The sequence below is a fragment of the Thalassophryne amazonica genome, chromosome 6 (genome assembly GCF_902500255.1).
Source record: "Thalassophryne amazonica chromosome 6, fThaAma1.1, whole genome shotgun sequence".
Lineage (NCBI taxonomy): Eukaryota > Metazoa > Chordata > Actinopteri > Batrachoidiformes > Batrachoididae > Thalassophryne > Thalassophryne amazonica.
Genome location: NC_047108.1, coordinates 54,685,413 through 54,703,958, shown reverse-complemented (window position 1 = coordinate 54,703,958; position 18,546 = coordinate 54,685,413).

Here is an 18,546-nt window from a genome sequence, read left to right as displayed (position 1 = left end):
TCAATTATGTGTTCGTTGAGCATTCATCAACTTTCCCAGTCTTTTATTGCCCCATCCCAACTTTTTTGAAATGTGTTGCAGGCATCCATTTCAAAATGAGCAAATATTTGCACAAAAACTATAAAGTTTATCAGTTTGAACATTAAATATCTTGTCTTTGTGGTGTATTCATTGGAATTGGGGTTGTATTACAGCATGTGATCTGTCCAGCTCCGAGCCTGACGCACGCAATGACGTGTTACTGTGCAGCACAGAGAGAGGCAGCTGCCCATGTTATGATGGAGACAATAGTTCACATTATTTACTTCGCCCATGGGAAGGAATGGACAAATATCTGTACTGTAAGGTCTATTGATGATATAACAGCCTGTTCAAATTTGCGATACCAAACCAAACTGAAAGCAGCGCACGGAGCTTTCAGTTTGATAGCCACTGTTCACATTCACTGTACATGATAATTATTCATAATTATTATTGTAATGAAGTGTGCCACATAAATTTCAACAGTTCCTTGGACATTATTATACGTGGCACATGCAGGTCATACTGGGAAGCATGCCACGCCAGATCTATCTCGAGGTTCCCTCGTATGCACTCAAATCATTTTGGATCTCATTTTGCTGCAATCGGAATATGTAAATTGCGGTTAGATGGTCCTCAGATAACACATGGACCGCCGTCGGATAGGTCTCCTCTCTCGATAGTGCCCAGAGAATTATGAACATGTGCGTCACACTTGGGGCCGCCGGCTTATTTTGACCAACTGTGTGGACTTCCGCAGATGGCTATCAGAACATTTTGGAACTGAAATCCGACACCTCTCGGATGTGCGTCAATTCATAAGTCCGACACCACTCTGTGTGATTCCAGCTATGTCTGACAGCGGTATGAGGAAAGCCACCAAGACACAGACAACCCAGAAGAGGTTACAGGCTTCTGTGGCTGTGATTGAAGAAATTGTGCATACTGCATGTTTTGCATTTTGTATCCCCAGTTATACAGCTTTATGATGAAGTGGTATAGAGGAGGATTTTCTTTCACCAAAACATTAAATCTAGGCTTGCATCTCAGATGTACCTTCTGGCAAATTGTAGCTGAACTTTCAGGTCATCTTTTTAATAAAACCCTCCTCTGTAGCACTTCATCATGAAGCTGTATAACTGGTGATACAAAATGCAAAACATGCAGTATGCACACTATGCACTATGCACAGATCATCTCTCCAATGGTTGCAGAGATACGGAAGAAAATGTTTTTCACCTTCTGTTTTTAACTTTTAACTTTGGCCCCCTGTACAAACTGAAATTGACCTTTGTCACCGTTTTTGCTGTTTTTACCCCATAACTTCATAACATTCAATCAAAAATAGTCCAAGATATACCTTTTTGGAACTTTATGATCAGACGAACAATGTGGTATAACTTTTCAATAGGATCGGGGCATCTTTTAACTTTGACCCCTGTGTAATACTTCATTAACCCCTACCTGGCTGCATATTGCAAAAAAAAAAAAAAAAAAATCTATTTAAGCATAAAAATTCAAAAAGAAAAAATAATATAGCACCTTCAACTGCACCACAGACTAAAACAGTTAAATGTGGTCTATTAAACATTAGGTCTCTCTCTTCTAAGTCCCTGTTAGTAAATGATATAATAATTGATCAACATATTGATTTATTCTGCCTTACAGAAACCTGGTTACAGCAGGATGAATATGTTAGTTTAAATGAGTCAACACCCCCGAGTCACACTAACTGCCAGAATTCTCGTAGCACGGGCCGAGGCGGAGGATTAGCAGCAATCTTCCATTCCAGCTTATTAATTAATCAAAAACCCAGACAGAGCTTTAATTCATTTGAAAGCTTGACTCTTAGTCTTGTCCATCCAAATTGGAAGTCCCAAAAACCAGTTTTATTTGTTATTATCTATCGTCCACCTGGTCGTTACTGTGAGTTTCTCTGTGAATTTTCAGACCTTTTGTCTGACTTAGTGCTTAGCTCAGATAAGATAATTATAGTGGGCGATTTTAACATCCACACAGATGCTGAGAATGACAGCCTCAACACTGCATTTAATCTATTATTAGACTCAATTGGCTTTGCTCAAAATGTAAATGAGTCCACCCACCACTTTAATCATATCTTAGATCTTGTTCTGACTTATGGTATGGAAATTGAAGACTTAAACAGTATTCCCTGAAAACTCCCTTCTGTCTGATCATTTCTTAATAACATTTACATTTACTCTGATGGACTACCCAGCAGTGGGGAATAAGATTCATTACACTAGAAGTCTTTCAGAAAGCGCTGTAACTAGGTTTAAGGATATGATTCCTTCTTTATGTTCTCTAATGCCATATACCAACACAGTGCAGAGTAGCTACCTAAACTCTGTAAGTGAGATAGAGTATCTCGTCAATAGTTTTACATCCTCATTGAAGACAACTTTGGATGCTGTAGCTCCTCTGAAAAAGAGAGCTTTAAATCAGAAGTGCCTGACTCCGTGGTATAACTCACAAACTCGCAGCTTAAAGCAGATAACCCGTAAGTTGGAGAGGAAATGGCATCTCACTAATTTAGAAGATCTTCACTTAGCCTGGAAAAAGAGTCTGTTGCTCTATAAAAAAGCCCTCCGTAAAGCTAGGACATCTTACTACTCATCACTAATTGAAGAAAATAAGAACCCCAGGTTTCTTTTCAGCACTGTAGCCAGGCTGACAAAGAGTCAGAGCTCTATTGAGCCAAGTATTCCTTTAACTTTAACTAGTAATGACTTCATGACTTTCTTTGCTAATAAAATTTTAACTATTAGAGAAAAAATTACTCATAACCATCCCAAAGACGTATCGTTATCTTTGGCTGCTTTCAGTGATGCCGGTATTTGGTTAGACTCTTTCTCTCCGATTGTTCTGAGTTATTTTCATTAGTTACTTCCTCCAAACCATCAACATGTCTATTAGACCCCATTCCTACCAGGCTGCTCAAGGAAGCCCTACCATTATTTAATGCTTCGATCTTAAATATGATCAATCTATCTTTATTAGTTGGCTATGTACCACAAGCTTTTAAGGTGGCAGTAATTAAAACATTACTTAAAAAGCCATCACTTGACCCAGCTATCATAGGCCAATCTCCAACCTTCCTTTTCTCTCAAAAATTCTTGAAAGGGTAGTTATAAAACAGCTAACTGATCATCTGCAGAGGAGTGGTCTATTTGAAGAGTTTCAGTCAGGTTTTAAAATTCATCATAGTACAGAAACAGCATTAGTGAAGGTTACAAATGATCTTCTTATGGCCTCAGACAGTGGACTCATCTCTGTGCTTGTTCTGTTAGACCTCAGTGCTGCTTTTGATACTGTTGACCATAAAATTGTATTACAGAGATTAGAGCATGCCATAGGTATTAAAGGCACTGCGCTGCGGTGGTTTGAATCATATTTATATAATAGATTACAATTTGTTCATGTAAATGGGGAATCTTCTTCACAGACTAAGGTTAATTATGGAGTTCCACAAGGTTCTGTGCTAGGACCAATTTTATTCACTTTATACCTGTTTCCCTTAGGCAGTATTATTAGACGGCATTGCTTAAATTTTCATTGTTACGCAGATGACACCCAGCTTTATCTATCCATGAAGCCAGAGGACACACACCAATTAGCTAAACTGCAGGATTGTCTTACAGATATAAAGACATGGATGACCTCTAATTTCCTGCTTTTAAACTCAGATAAAACTGAAGTTATTGTACTTGGCCCCACAAATCTTAGAAACATGGTGTCTAACCAGATCCTTACTCTGGATGGCATTACCCTGACCTCTAGTAATACTGTGAGAAATCTTGGAGTCATTTTTGATCAGGATATGTCATTCAATGCGCATATTAAACAAATATGTAGGACTGCTTTTTTGCATTTGCGCAGTATCTCTAAAATTAGAAAGGTCTTGTCTCAGAGTGATGCTGAAAAACTAATTCATGCATTTATTTCCTCTAGGCTGGACTATTGTAATTCATTATTATCAGGTTGTCCTAAAAGTTGCCTGAAAAGCCTTCAGTTAATTCAAAATGCTGCAGCTAGAGTACTGACGGGGACTAGAAGGAGAGAGCATATCTCACCCATATTGGCCTCTCTTCATTGGCTTCCTGTTAATTCTAGAATAGAATTTAAAATTCTTCTTCTTACTTATAAGGTTTTGAATAATCAGGTCCCATCTTATCTTAGGGACCTCATCGTACCATATCACTCCAATAGAGCGCTTCACTCTCAGACTGCAGGCTTACTTGTAGTTCCTAGGGTTTGTAAGAGTAGAATGAGAGGCAGAGCCTTCAGCTTTCAGGCTCCTCTCCTCTGGAACCAGCTCCCAATTCAGATCAGGGAGACAGACACCCTCTCTACTTTTAAGATTAGGCTTAAAATTTTCCTTTTTGCTAAAACTTATAGTTAGGGCTGGATCAGGTGACCCTGAACCATCCCTTAGTTATGCTGCTATAGACTTAGACTGCTGGGGGGTTCCCATGATGCACTGAGTGTTTCTTTCTCTTTTTGCTCTGTATGCACCACTCTGCATTTAATCATTAATGATTGATCTCTGCTCCCCTCCACAGCATGTCTTTTTCCTGGTTCTCTCCCTCAGCCCCAACCAGTCCCAGCAGAAGACTGCCCCTCCCTGAGCCTGGTTCTGCTGGAGGTTTCTTCCTGTTAAAAGGGAGTTTTTCCTTCCCACTGTTGCCAAGTGCTTGCTCACAGGGGGTCGTTTTGACCGTTGGGGTTTTTCCGTAATGGCCTTGCCTTACAATATAAGGCACCTTGGGGCAACTGTTTGTTGTGATTTGGCGCTATATAAATAAAATTGATTTGATTTGATTTGATTTGATATTGCAAAATCAAGTGGATAGTCTGCTTTTTCAAGAGTAATGTCTAAGGAGTATTTGTACCAAATTTGGTGGTTGTATCAGCATTTGAAAGGTTCCTCTGTAAATATTCTCTAATCTGCTGCACTGAAAGCTGTGACTGGTGAAGCAACAGGCAAACATTGTTATATTCCAGAAGCAGAAGCAGAAGTGCAATAATCTGAGAGTTGTTTCCTGCTGATCTCCCTACAGTCTGCTTTGGGTACAGTTTATTCTAGACTGATTTAACAGAATGTGCTACACTCTTTCCAATATTTGGATTAAATATTCAGTATGCATCCTAATCTAAAACCAACTCATTGTATTAGTGATGGTTATATTAAAGGACGTGAGTATTTATTCAGGCTATTTTTAGTCTTTCAGATTTTTTGTTAATTGAGATCATTTTTACATGCAGTATTTTAAGTCATTATTTGACCACTAGATGGCAGCATGGATTAAAAAAAGCCCTCACAAGTGCCTTCTTTAAGAACTTTTTGGGGTATTTTAAAGTAGATAATTTAATTTATTTGGCAAAATTCTCACTTTTTTTGCAACATGACAGTGAAGCTAAAATGCAAACAAATGTGTTCAGCATATATAACTATAATTTGGCTTCTAGAATTGTATTTGACAAGTTAAGTCCATCTCTGAAATTCTACAATCACAACAAAGACTGTTGTAAAGTGGTTCGTGTTAAATCTGACAGGTTTGATGAGAAATTTCCCTGAACCTTCAGGTGCTGAAGGTATTGTGAGTTTCAGTTACATGGCATCTGTAAGCATCTGTGTAGAACAAGCTCATAATCTTCCAGAAATATGATCTGTGTTATACTTATGGATCACTTTTAAATCTGTATTCAGAGGTGGAAAATCCCTGGAGGTTATGGAAATCTGGTTTACAACCACACAGTTTATTTTCAACTCACATTAACTATAATTAGAACCAGGAAAGATGAAGATGACCTCGTGTTTTTCCTAGTACATTTCTATCTTATGAGATTTTTTTTCTCTTCTTAGTTGTATGTCAACTGTGCATTTTGTGAAGTTCACTGGCGTCAGATCACGGCGGATGTGTCGGCTCTGGCATTTTCAGCACCTCATTAACACCTTTTTGCAGAGACGAAGTTCACACATGCACGACAAATGTGAACTTATGTGAAAATAAAAGGCGTTCTTTGCATTGCAGGCATGCTCTGAACTGTGGAGTGGTTATAAGACTTGTAACAACCTGAGATATGGGTGACATCATTTAAATAGACATTTTTACCGTACAGCATCTCAGCTAGCTCAGTGTATTTGTAGCTAATCTGTGATGTCATATCTGTATAAAATATGGTATTTGAAAGAAGAAAAATGTTTCTCATCTTTGTAAACTCATGTGGGGAAAGAAATATTTGCTTGGTCGGTGCTCAGTAAAGCTGATGTCCACAAATTCATTTTTTGCTGCTTATCTGGGTCCACCACACTTCCCTATCCTCAGCCCAAGTCCTCTAACTCTTTCTGGATCCTGATGTGTTTCCAAGCAAGATGGAAAATATAATCCCTCCAGTATGTCCTGGGTCTTCCCAGGGGCCTCCTCCCAGTTGCATGTACCTGAAAGATCTCACTGGGTACCAGGGAGTGTCCTCACCAAATGCCCAAACCACATCAGCTGGCTCCTTTCAATGTGAAGAAGCAGGGTCTCTACTCTGATTCGCCCTGTCTCAGAGTGTAAGTCCAGATACCTGCCAGAGGAACTTCATTTCCACTGTTTGTATCCATGACCTTTTTCTTTCAGTCTTTACCCAAACCTCATGATCATATGTGATGGTCTGGTACAATGTCCTCCGACACAGCCCCGATCCATCTGCCAAGCTAATCAATATGTGATTTCCACGTAAAAGAAAAAAATTTGCACACTAAACTTGCAGATCAATATATAGATCTTCATAATGTCAAAACCAAAAACTTTCAGTGTCAGATAGACTGTACAGAGAGAGGACAAACTCTCTGTGAAGCCTTCTGTAGGTGTTCTGAAGAACGTCTTTCAAGCTGAAGTTGGGCAGCTTCAAATGTTGCGGCAGTCCATCTAACTACCAGCCAAACGCTAAAGATGCAAAAAGGTGGTGCACATGTGACAAAGGTGTGCATGTGGTAGTCAATAGGCCTCACACCCACAACAGCCAAAGGATACTGTGGCCACGCAGGCCAAAGTCCGGTTTTTGGCCAACTGGTCAGATCATCTGCCTTCCATGCTGGAGATCCTGGGTTTACATCCCAAGTGTAGCGGGTCAAGCACAACACAATGCAGACCAAGCCACTACATTGGTGCCGTGACCCAAATGGGAGTGAGATTCGGGGGGGGGGGGGTGAGTGTGACTGGTTAGCCGATTGGTCAGATAGCCTCCCATGTTGGAGATCTTGAATTCGCATCCCAAGTGCAGCGAGTGGGAGGAGTTGAAAACAACACAACGCAGAGCAAGCTGCTACATGTGGGTCAGATTAGCATGCATGGGATAAATGAATCCTGAATTACACCCCCACCCCTCTATCTCGCAGTTTCCAAATAGCTAACAGACTAACTTTGGTTCAGGTGTTCGATTTATGCTTGTTTTTGTGCACTGGGTGGTGTTTTTCAGAACAGATGGTTTGAGTGTGGACGTTTAAACGTTAGACCAGCACATTGCCTTACCATTGCACTCTCAGTGTACCTAATGTCACCATACTACCTGTTAATTTATGCAAATGGTACTTACATATAATTTAAATTATACTCAGCACTGAGCACTGTGATGGTTCCTTTGTAGAATTCACTGCACAGCAAGCCACAAAATCTCAGATATTTGTAATAAGATACTCAGACAGGACAATCGACTTAACTTGAGTCCCCAGCAGCTAAGTAGCAGCCACTCTGAGTGGGACCCTGACTCAGACACACAGCTCATACTCGAAGTGACCATGACACTAATTATTCATAACAAAAACAAATTCCTGTTCAGTCTCCAGTCTTATAGATTAAAATATCTTAAACTGAGTTATTAAAAAAAGAAAAACCTCCCTCATATACGGGACTAAAATCGTATTTTGTACCAGGTTGTAAACATTATTATTTCTGCTGTAACTTTGGACATTTTAACATGAGAGTCTATGGGAATGATTCTTTTGGAGCCAAAACTTCCAAGGAACTGCAAGCCAAGTGGAAGCACTTGGCTTCATTTCTCAGTACTGGAGTTGGAACGTAATATTACACATAGACCGTACGGTATCACTCCAGTCTGAGTTAATATTAACTTAATTTCTTCTTATTTTACTCTGCATAGCTTTGACATTAAATGGGCATTCTTTCATAACTGATCAGGTGCAAGTCCAAGTGTTTATCCCCACAGTTCTTTTTTTTTTTTTTTGGGGATCAATTCATAAATTTGAGGATATTTTGTTGAGCAATTGTGAAAGACACTCCATAGAATATACATGCATATGTATAAATTTCAGGGCTTGCACTCACTGCACATCTTATCTTACCACCAGGAAATCGTCTTAGCTTACAGCTGTGGTCAGACGTTTACATACATTCATTTTGGACATCATAGCAGAATTTGGCATCCAGTGTTTTCTCTGAGCTGTTCTGTTTCCGAGACAGAATGACCACACAAAATATGTCTTGAACAGGTTTAATATATTTAGTTTTATCACACATTAAAAGAAGCAATCAAAATTGCAGTCATAATGATACATTCAGCACACTAAATTATGGTTGGAAACTTTGCCACTCTCTTTGACACAGTTGCTAGAGTTCAGTTAAATTAGCTGATTTCCTGGCACAGACAGTCTTAGTACTGTCCAGATATATTCAGTAATGTTAAGGTCAGGATGTTAGCCTGCTTTGTCCATTCCACAACCAGCTTTGATATGTGTTTTGTGTTATTGTCCTGTTGGAAAAAACTGAGATGTGAGGATGGGCTGGTTCTCTGTCTGGGTGGTTGTCCGTGGTGTCATGGGTGCAGTAAAGTTTGGCACCAGCACGTTTCCAGGCTTCATTTGATTTGACATGAAGTATTTGATTTCGGATAGGGGCTTTGAACTTGAACTGCAGCTTCTCAGTCCATGTTGGTGCAAAACTCACTTGACTACAGACAATGACACTAGTGCTCCAGAAGAAATTCAAGACTCGCTTGTGCCTTGGTGGTTAAAAATGGGTTGTTTCAGAACATCAAGTCAAATTTCCTCTCAGCTGAAGGTAACAGTTTAGGTCTTCTTCCAGACTGTGAAAAAGTGGGCACACATATATTATTCCAACATACAGTTGTTTGAGTTAATGAGGCCTCATGTACAAAGACTTGCGTGGATTTCCTACTAAAACATGGCACACACTAAAAGTCAGAAATTGGCATAAGCACAGAAACATTCAGATGTATCAAAGTGTGTGTAGGCATGGATCCACGAACGTTCTATTTGTAGATCCAACTGAATGTGGCATTCAACGTGGAACCACACTCCTCCCTGGCCACGCCCCATTTAAATATTTCATTTCATGTAAATAGGCCCTTTAAGCAGGGATTCCCTATGATGTCACATCAAACAACATGAACACAGGAAAGAAATTATACTATAAATGACTGGAAATTGCAGGGGTGGTGGCCAAGTGGTTAATGCACTTGGTTTCAGTGCAGAAGGTTCCTGGTTCAAATCCCACCCCTGCCACATTTCTCCATGTAATGTGGAGTTGCGTCAAGAAGGGCATCCGGCGTAAAACCTGTGCCAGTTCAACATGCAGATCCACCTTAGATTTGCTATGGCGACCCCGAGTGCAAACAAGGGAGCAGCCGCAGGGACTTACTGGAAATTACATGGAGACACACAGGGAATTTATTTGGTATGCTCATGAAACTGGAAAAATGTTCATGGGAGCTACAGAGCGTGTATGTGTGAGGCCGACACACTGTGAGCTCAGAACAGCACACACACTGACATAAAAAAGGTGAGGTGCGCCTCTGCTGACAATGTGACATTCACAACTTACACATGCGTTTATTGACAAATACTGAACACAGGAAGCCTGTTAAGAAGCTCTGCAGCTCTCACCATCAAGCAAAAATAATAAAAATAACATTAATAATAATAAAAAACATATTTGAATGCGCACATGCCCGAATGTGGCCATGCTGGTTTTGTTAGATCAATTACATGAATACACTATTTACACAGCAAGCACCGTACCAGCCACCAGGCTGATGTGTATTTGCGCATCACATATGATGTGAACATGTGTGCAGCCAATAGCTCGGGAAACCAGCTCTCACTGCAAATGGCGCTTTATAGTTGGAATGTGACGTACCTGGATGACATTCGGATGATTACGTTCCACACAGCTGGCATGGCTTGGCTCAAGGTTGACTGGCACACTCCTGACTAATCGGTCGGCTTACACTGGAATGCCCCTTTTTCCAGGAAGCCCAGTGTGGTCAGCACCTGTGTAGGCACAGACAGCCTCCTGGCTCCTCTCCACACTGCACTCTGGGCCGGCCATAGTTCTGCACACAACTCCAGTATGAGTGGCCTTGGTAATCGACATCGGGTTGCGAGCCAAATATCGTCATTTGCAAGAAAATCCTTGCGTTCCCTGAGTATACACTCACGTCAGATTGCACCATTTATAAGGTCCTCTGACGCTAACACAGCCACTGTTAGTGCCATTTTACGCATCACTTTGCGCATGGTTTCATATCCACCCTTATAATTACAAAAACGTGGGTGTGTTCATTGCTCATCACTGTGTTGCTGATGTGCACATCACTCTGATGACTTCTTCTTTTCATACTATTAAAGGAAAAGTAAACTCACTGATAAAATACACCTGGGAAGATAGACTGTGCTATAAACTAATGATAGATGCATATAAATGAAAATAAGGAGCTCTTACAACTGAAATATCCGTCTCTGAAAGTCAGAAAAATTCCCCGGATCGCTTGCAGAATGCTGTGATGTAGCATGGGCACAGAAAGCTACACATGGCGAACACACGCTGATGTAAATAGCGTAATTTCTGGATTATAAGCCGCTACTTTTTCAAACGCTTTTAACACTGTGTCTTAAACAATGATGTGGCTAATTTATGGATTTTTACATGCTTTCTCATAAGTCAAAATACGTCAATTGATGCTGTCCATTAATTGGCTGAAACCTGTGGTCCTCCTGCGGTGTAAATTCACACACACACAATAAATATAAAGTCTTACCTCTTAGTTGTAGTAGATTCATCAACACGCCCTGCAGAAAATGACATCTGAAAACAATAAAATCCTTGTCATGGATGAAGAAAAGTCCCTCTGGCATGTTGCGCTACAGTTGCGCCTCCTGTTAGATCCGTCAGTCAATCTTCTTCTTCTTCTTCTTTTGGCTGGTGCCATTAGGGTTCGTCACAGCACATCAATCGTTTCCATCTCACCATGTACTCTGTAACTTCCTCTGTCACACCAACCACCTGCATGTCCTCCCATAAACCTCCTCTTTGGCCTCCCTCTTCTCCTGCTGCCTGGTAGCTCCATCCTCAGCATCTTTCTCTCTATATACCCTGGGTCTGTGCTTTGCACATGTCCAAACCATCTCAATCTCACCTCTCTGACATTGTCTCCAAACTGTCCCACCTGAGCTGTCGCTCTGATATGTTCATTCCCAATCCTGTCCATCCTCGTCAGGACCGGTACATAGTGCATGCTTTGCATTTTGTATCACCAGTTATACAGCTTCATGATGAAGAGGTATAGATGAGGAGTTTCTTATAAAGAAAACCTGAAAGTACAGCCTGAAAGTAATTATTCGAGATTTATTTTTTACCGATGACGAACGATGCGTAAAAAAATCTGACCGATGCAACTGCATCGGTCCAAACCGGTCTGGATCCAGGCCTGTACAACTACAATTTATCAAAAGGTACCTCTAAGATGTAAGCCTGGATTTGATGTTTTGGTGAAAATCCTCCTCTATACCTCTTCATCATGAAGCTGTATAATTGGGGATACAAAATGTAAAACATGCACTATGCACAGTTTCTCCAATCACTGCCACAGAAGCCTATTTGCCCTATTGAGGTTTCAAATCCCGCAAAATCTCACAAAACTTTGGAGAGTTCGCCTCTGCAAGATGTCAGTAACATTGAGAACTGCACTGAAACGCTCTGATCGGGCTGCACTTTAATTGCTGCACACAGACAACAGCATTAACATCGCAACATAAAACTCTTTGTATATTGTACCTAAAACTCTGGTGAATATATTATCTGGGTTTATAGATGTTGTTATTGTGTTTGTTTTATGTAAACATGCCAGAAGCTCAGGTTGTTTCTCCGTTATTTTCAATGGGAGTTGCTGTGAGCCACGATCGCTTCCTGTTCATGTCATTCTGTTGGAAAGTGAAGTTTGTTCTTTAACGTCCTGATTATTGTCCTTTACAGCACTGTTTGTCCAGTTTGTTCCAGACTAATATAAATAAGATGTCTGAAATTCGGTTTGCATTTATTAAATTCCATGCAGGCTAAACGTAGCAGACACGGATTATTTGGAATATTTGTTTAGCAAGTTTTCAGGGTCTCATGCATGGAGTCTCTTATTAATGTGATGAAAAGCATAAAAAATACGTTTTAGTAGTATAATGTCCATTTGCAATTGTCATCATGTGGTTTCTCTATGTTGTTTTGACTGCAGCGACACTCTGGCACGCAAGGGATTATGGGATATCTCAATAGGGCAAATAAGTTCTTCTGGGTTGTCTGGGTCTAGTGGTTAAGGTGTTGGGCTTGAGTCCAGAAGATCATGGGTTCAAATCCCCGCCTGACTGGAAAATCACTCAGGGCCCTTGGGCAAGGCCTTTAATCCCCTATTGCTCCCGGTGTGTAGTGAGTGCCTTGTATGGCAGCACCCTGACATCGAGGTGAATGTGAGGCATAATTGTAAAACGCTTTGAGCATCTGATGCAGATGGAAAAGCACTATATAAATGCAGTCCATTTACCATTTCTCCTTCTTGCAGTCACTCACTTTTTGAGAACTGTCTTCTCCACACAGATTTACCACATAGTGTCATTCATTCATTCATTCATTCATCTTCTACTGCTTAGTGCAATTAAGAGTCACGGGGGGCTGGAGCCTATCCCAGCAGCCATAGAGCGCGAGGTGGGGTACACCCAGGACAGGACGCCAGTCTGTCGCAGGGCCACAAATAGACAAACAAACACACACACACACACACACACACACACACACACACACACACACACACACACACACACACACACACACACACACACACACACACACACACACACACACACACACTCCTACGGACACTTTTAAAGATTCCACCTAACCCGCATGTCTTTGGATGTGGGAGGAAACCGGAGCACCCGGAGGAAACCCACGCAAGCACGGGGAGAACATGCAAACTCCACACAGAAAGGCCACGGGAACTGAACCCACGACCTTCTCACTGTGAGGCAACAGTGCTAACCACTAAACCACCGTGCTGCCCCGTGTCATACTGTTTGTATTTCTTTGTAACTGATTTCTTCATAGTTGAAGACCAAGACATATTCATTGACTTGGAAATGTTCATATATTCATCCACTGATTTGTCTGAAGAAAACTGGCTATAAAATTGATTATTTCCAGATAATATACCAAAGCATTCCCTTACTTAAAACCCATCATCTTGGCTTTAATATTTTTAATTAAATTATATCAGGTTGTAGAGATTTGCTTTCAGTTTGAGTTTAAGGAAGATAATTTTAGAATTTTTTTGTTTTTGTTTATTGTATTTGAAATGGCATAAACAAATTAGATTGTGTAAAATACCAAGTGTTAAAGTACTACTTCTGGAGGGCAATGTACTTGGATATCTCTATAGAAGATGTTCCCTTGAAGGCAGCATATGGTGCTCTTACACCCCAATGTACGTTTCTGCATTAATGCTGCCATCACAGTGTGAATTACCTTTGCCAATGACACTAGCACAACCCCCCTGGCTTTTGGACTTGTTGCTGATAACAGTCTGGATGTTGCTTTCCGTCTTTAGTCCACAGCAGACAGTGTCCATTTCTTCCAAAAAAACCCAAAAAAAACAAAAACAAAAAAGATCTGAAACACTGGTGCATCCTAGACCAGCGAACCTGACACAAAGACGAGTTTAACATATGTAAGGCTTCTTTTTTTTGCACAGCAAAGTTTTAACTGACATTTGTCAGTGTAACTCTGTTAAAAGTTTTCCAAAGTAATCCCTTGTTCATATATTTGTATAAACCATTGATAAATGATGGTTTTTGATGCAGTGCCATTTGAGGGATCGGAGATCATGGATGTTCAGCTTTAGCATGCACCCTTGCCCTTTACACACTGAAATTTCTCCAGATTCCTTGAATCATTTAATGATATTAATAAAATCCCGTCCAACCTTTCTTTGAAAAATATTGCCAAAAAATGCATTAGAAAATTATCAAAATGTTTTAAAACACTGCACTATAGATGGGGGTCGGGTGCAGAGAGGATTGGGTGGCGGTTGAGGGCGGGTGGCCCGGCGGCCCGGTCCATGCTCACAGCCCCTGGCTGTTGGGACGTGGAATGTCACCTTGCTAGGCAGGAAGGAGCCTGAGCTTGTGCGGGAGGTTGAGAGATACCGACTAGAGATAGTTGGGCTCACCTCCACGCACAGCTTGGGCTCTGGTACCCAACTCCTGGAGAGGGGCTGGATGCTTCATTTTTCTGGCGTTGCCCACGGGGAGAGGCGGAGAGCTGGGGTCGCATTGCTTATTGCTCCCCAGCTCAGTCGCCATGTGTTGGAGTTCACTCTGGTGAACGAGAGGGTCGCATCCCTACGCCTTCGGGTCGGGGACAGGTCTCTCACCGTTGTCTCGGTCTATGGGCCGAGCGGCAGTGCAGAGTACCCGACCTTCCTGGAGTCCCTAGGAGGGGTACCAGATAGCGCTCTGACTGGGGACTCCATTGTTCTCCTGGGGGATTTCAATGCCCACGTGGGCGGCGACAGTGAGACCTGGAGGGGGGTGATCGGGAAGCACGGCCTCCCCGATCTGAACCCGAGTGGTGTTCTGTGGATTTCTGTGCTAGTCACAGTTTGTCCATCACGAACACCATGTTCGAGCACAAAGGTGTCCATAAGTGCATGTGGCACCAGGACACCCTGAGCCGGAGGTCAATGATCGACTTTGTAGTCGTATCATCTGACCTTCGGCCACGTGTCTCGGACACTCGAGTGAAGAGAGGGGCAGAGCTGTCGACCGATCACCACCTGGTGGTGAGTTGGATCCGCTGGGAGGGGATTAAGCCGGTCAGACCTGGCAGGCCCAAACATATCATGAAGGTCTGCTGGGAACGACTGGCAGAACCCTCTGTCAGCGAGGTCTTCAACTCCCACCTCCAGGAATGCTTTTCCCAGATCCCGGGGGAGGTTGGAGACATGGAGTCCGAGTGGACCATGTTCTCCACCTCCATTGTTGATGCGGCCGCTTGTAGCTGTGGTAGCAAGGTCTCTGGTGCCTGTCGCAGCGGCAATCCCCGAACCCGGTGGTGGACACCGGAAGTAAGGGATGCCGTCAAGCTGAAGAAGGAGTCCTACTTATCTTTGTTGGTAGGTGGGACCCCAGAGGCAGCTGACAGGTACCGGCAGGCCAAGCGTGCCGCAGCCCGTGCGGTCACAGAGGCAAAAACTCGGGTCTGGGAGGAGTTCGGGGAGGCTATGAAGGAGGACTATCGGTCGGCCTCGAAGAGATTCTGGCAAACCGTCCGACGCCTCAGGAGGCGGAAGCAGCTCTCCACTAGCACTGTTTACGGTGCGGGTGGGGAGCTGTTGACCCTGACTGGGGATGTTGTCGGGCGGTGGAAGGAGTACTTCGAGGATCTCCTCAATCCCATCGTCACGTCTTCCGAAGAGGAATCAGAGACTGGGGACTCAGAGGCGGACTCATCCATTACCCAGGCCGAAGTCACTGAGGTGGTTAGAAAGCTCCTCGGTGGCAAGGCTCCTGGGGTGGATGAAATCTGTACTGAGTACCTTAAGTCTCTGGATGTTGTGGGACTGTCTTGGCTGACACGCATCTGCAACATTGCGTGGCGATCGGGGACAGTGCCTCTGGATTGGCAGACTGGGGTGGTGGTCCCTCTGTTTAAGAAGGACCGGAGGGTGTGTTCCAACTATAGGGGGATCACACTCCTCAGCCTCCCCGGTAAGGTCTATTCCAGAGTACTGGAGAGGAGAATTCGACCGATGGTCGAACCTCGGATTCAGTAGGAGCAGTGTGGTTTTTGTCCTGGTCGCGGCACACTGGACCAGCTCTACATGCTCCACCGGGTGCTCGAGGGTTCATGGGAGCTCGCCCAACCAGTCCACATGTGTTTTGTGGATCTGGAGAAGGCGTTCGACCGTGTCCCTCGGGGCACCCTGTGGGGAGTGCTCCAGGAGTACGGGGTCTGGGGTCCTTTGCTAAGGGCTATCCGGTCCCTGTATGACCGCAGCAGGAGCTTGGTTCACATTGCCGGTAGTAAGTCAAACCTGTTTCCAGTGCACGTTAGCCTCCGCCAGGGCTGCCCTTTGTCACCGGTTCTGTTCATTATTTTTATGGACAGAATTTCTAGGCACAGCCAGGGTGTTAGAGGGGGTCTGGTTTGGGAACCACAGAATCTTGTCTCTGCTGTTTGCGGACGATGTGGTTCTGTTGGCTTCAAATCAGGACCTTCAGCGTGTACTGGGGTGGTTTGCAGCTGAGTGTGAAACGTCCGGGATGAAAATCAGCACCTCCAAATCCGAGGCCATGGTTCTCGACCGGAAAAAGGTGCTTTGCCCTCTTCAGGTTGGTGGAGTGTCCTTGCCTCAAGTGGAGGAGTTTAAGTATCTCGGGGTCTTGTTCACAAGTGAGGGACGGATGGAGCGTGAGCTCGACAGACGGATAGGTGCAGCATCTGCAGTGATGCGGTCGCTGTATTGGACCGTCGTGGTGAAGAGAGAGCTGAGTAGGGGGGCAAAGCTCTCGATTTACCGATCGATCTACATTCCGATCCTCACCTATGGTCATGAGATTTGGCTCATGACCAAAAGAACAAGATCGCGAGTACAAGCGGCCAAGATGAGTTTCCTCTGCAGGGTGGCTGGGCACTCCCTTAGAGATAGGGTGAGGAGCTCGGTCACTCAGGAGGAGCTCGGAGTCGAGCCACTGCTCCTCTACATCGAAAGGAGTCAGTTGAGGTGGCTCCGCCATCTTTTCCGGATGCCCCCTGGACGCCTCGCTGGAGAGGTGTTCCGGGCACGTCCCATTGGGAGGAGGCCCCAGGGAAGACCCAGGACACGCTGGAGGGACTACATCTCTCGGCTGGCTTGTGAACGCCTTGGGGTTCCCCCGGAGGAGCTGGGGGAGGTGTGTGGATCGGGAGGTCTGGGCGGCTTTGCTTGAGCTGCTGCCCCCGCGACCCGACTCCGGATAAAGCGGAGGGAAATGGATGGATGGATGGATGGGTTTTAAAACAAACTGGTTTTAAAACGTGGTTTTAAAACCCACACAAACGTGTGCTCCGGGTTCCTCCCACATCCAAAGACATGCAGGTTAAGTGGATTGAATACTTTAGATTGTCCATAGGTGTGCATACAGGTGTGAATGTGTTTGTATATGTGGCCCTGCGACAGGCTGGTGTCCTATGACTGCTGTGATAGGCTCCAGCCTACGGTGACCCTTAATTGGAGTAAGCGGTTGAAGATGAGTGAGTGAGCCTCCATACGCAGTACAAATGTAGGTGGAACACGGTAAGAGTACCTGGACAGCTGCCAGAATGCAGTAAGAACAAATAAGAATGCACTAAGATTGCGGTCCGATAGCAGTTCAGCAGACTATATTCCAGCAGCACTGGCGGTGCGCTCGTGGTGTGTTCAGGCACATTCGGCCAGGGTTCTGATGCCTGATTCTGTTTTTTTCTCTCTGTTTGAGGTGCAGTTCCATCCAGAGATGGGTGTGGTGTCTACTTCTGCAACCCTCCCTTCCTGTGCACCGGCAAAATTTCCTGTATGTTCATTTTGTAAATTGTTTTGTCAATTGTGTCGCTAGATAATACCTCACTGTGGCAGACAGATGGTTAGTTTTGAGAGATACAAAGAGTTGCCAGTCAGGATTCAAAGCAGTTCTATGAACTGGTGCATGTGGCAAAATGCAGAATGAGCACAATTCTAGACCTGACCTGATGATCTGGATAAGGTGTGTTTGCCCATTTACCAAGATCCACAAGGCAACACCTGTTCAAGCACAATGTGTTTACCCTGTGGCAAAAGTAATGTGAATAAGTACTTGAATTTTCCTTCAATCCAAGTCCATTCATATACTCATTAGATAAGGGCGGGTCTGGGCCCATGCACTGATGCTGCTTGTTGCCACATCCATAACTTCATGGAATCACCCCAAATCCTGAAAAGTAACCCAGACAGACATCCTTTCATCCCGACAGAGTAAAAGTAGAAATCGGTCTTCCACAGTCACATGGCAGACTGATTTTCTTGTTGCTGGGGTCCAGCATGCTGGATCATGCCAAAGGAAGCATGCCATATGGTCAAAATGTTGTAGCTGACATTCCCTCACCTCAGGTGGCACTCCTCATCTGAGTCTCCCAAAGTAACTGTTCATTTGACACAGTCATT